Raw genomic sequence first — 2467 nt, forward strand, 5'->3', positions numbered from 1 at the left:
ATCAGCACCAAAAGACAAGGAAACTTGTCTCTGCCTGGGATTTTGAGGAAAAGGGAGGAATTCTTCTTAGAAGTTACCCCTATCAGTATCAGGAAATAAAACCAGAGTTGATGAAACAGAAAATTTTATGAATGAAACCACCAATTAGATACAAAGGAAAGAAAATTCATGATTTAGGAGACAAAACTGGACAAAGTATCCAGACTGAAGACAGAGATACTTAGAGGAAGAAAAAATAAAAATGAGACACAGAGGACAGGGATGGTAGAAAAAGAAATTTTACCATATGTCTCAGAGCAGTTGCAATTAGAATGAATTAAGAGAATATGAAAGAAATAATGATTGAAAACTCATTAGTTCAATTTTTTTTTAGAATTAGTAAACAATGGAAATACTAATGGTAAGGAAGCTCAATAAGAATAGAGAAAGATCAAATGGGGAGAAAAAACTGCAATAAAAACATTAAAGTGAAATAAAAGGAACCAAAGATGAAGAAAAATAATCTTAAAATAACCAGAGGGAAAGATGAATTATCTGCCTGGAAAGAAAAATTAACGCAATATTAGACTCCCAACAGCAGCAAAGGAATTCATTTAAAAAGTCTGCCTTCAAAGTGCTGAGACAAAAATAACTTTTGGTCTAGATTTCTATACATTGCTAAATATGAATTCAAGAGTAAGAGCAAAGTAAAGACATTTTCAGACTAAAATAGTTTCCTGTGCATAATCCTCTATTAAGAACTTCTAAAGGCTGTGCTTTAAGACAAAAGTTAGTTAGTATCATGTAAGAATAAAAGTTAGCAAAGAGATGAGAAAATATGTGTGCAAAACTAAATAAGTAATATTTCATATAGAGTAATAATGGTGATAAAGCTGTACAAAATCAGGAAGATCATATACAAAAAAGGCCTAAACTCAGTATAATTTAAAAGAATGTCATACCGCATTAAAAAGAAAAATATCCAGAAAATCTAATTAGATGCAGCGCAAGGGAAATACCTAAAAAACACACAGAGACTTATTCTTCCATATTACATGATCAACTTTGTAATGTCTCATAAATATTGGTGCTCTTGGTTTGTTGATTGTAGAAACTGTATTTATCTAATAGCTGGTGAATATTAGTAATAATATTAGTAATAATTCATATTACTCAGATCTTCTACGTATTGGCCTATTTTTCTTTCTTAGAGTAGTTAAAATCTCTAGCTACTTACCTGAACAGTTTTGTCAGCTGTCACTCTGTTTGGATGCTGTGTATACAGGTATCTATAGGTAGGTATATATTCATCATGGTCTATCTATCATCTTGCTCCAGGAACTATTTAATGGTCTCTCATATCTCCGCCCTTATGCTAGCTTTGTCTTGAATTCTATTTCTTAAGATATTAAGATTGCTATTCTAGCTTTCTCTCATGTTCTATATACCTAGTATATTTTTTCCAGTCTTTTATTTTCAATTTTGTATGCTTTGAGTAGTGTCCCAAGTAGACAAAATATTGATAGAGATAAATGATTGCTCAATCCAAAGGTCTCAGTCTCCTTTGACTCTTTTAGTAACCTCCTTCCACACACATAGATTGTGATTTCTTCCCTTTTGAGGGCTTTTTTTGACATCTTTTTAAATTTTTTCATTTCTTTACTTCCTATGCCTTTTTAATCTCAATTTTATTTTTCCTTCATCAAAATACAGTTCACATTTTGGGTACTAAACTGGCTCCTCCGACTCTCATGCCAAACTCTGTATTCTAAGTAGTAGGAAGAAATCAAAGAGAAGAGAAAGGCAGGCTCCATGCCTTTAAAAGGAATGACCTGAGAGTTGCACACTCTACTTCCACTAATATTCCCTGGCCAGAAATTAGTAGCATCTTGAGCTGGCCACACCTAGCTCAAGAAATGAGTATTATTAACACTGGTGGATTTTTTGTTTGTTTGTTTTGTTTTGTTTTGTTTTACTTATGAACAAAGACTTGTGGACAGGTGCAAAGCTTCAATCCTCTTTTTCAAGCCAGAACTCATTTAGTGTGAGTTTTGATACATATAAGAAGGAATATAAGACTTAAGGAAGCTTAAAGTGATGCCATTTCAATAACTATCAAGTTGTTTAAAAAAAACACACACACACAGGTCATGAGAGAAATCCCAACATTCCAATTTTCATATCATGATAGAAAATGGACTTTTTAAAAGAATAAAAGAAAGAAAAACATGAAGCCAGGCACAGTGGTGCACACCTGTAATCCCAGCAGCTTGGGAGGTTGAGGCAGGAGGATCACAAGTTCCAAGCCAACTTCAAGTAAAAGTGAGGCACTAAACAATTCAGTGAGATCCTGTCTCTAAATAAAATACAAAATAGGGCTGGGATGTGGCTGGGTGGTCAAGTGCTCCTGAGTGCAATCCTGGGAAAGGAAGGAAGGAAGGAAGGAAGGAAGGAAGGAAGGAAGGAAGGAAGGAAGGGAGGGAGGGAG

General features: G+C 34.1%; 1 non-coding gene across 1 annotated transcript; it reads left to right on the forward strand.

Moving 5' to 3' along the window:
- The first annotated feature begins 1932 nt into the window (after positions 1 to 1932).
- LOC125618599 lies at positions 1933 to 2054 on the forward strand. The gene has a single exon (XR_007349936.1). It is a non-coding gene; the product is annotated as a small nucleolar RNA SNORA40 (small nucleolar RNA).
- Positions 2055 to 2467: the final 413 nt, after the last annotated feature.

The sequence above is a fragment of the Marmota marmota genome, unplaced genomic scaffold (genome assembly GCF_001458135.2).
Source record: "Marmota marmota marmota unplaced genomic scaffold, marMar, whole genome shotgun sequence".
Taxonomy (NCBI): domain Eukaryota; kingdom Metazoa; phylum Chordata; class Mammalia; order Rodentia; family Sciuridae; genus Marmota; species Marmota marmota.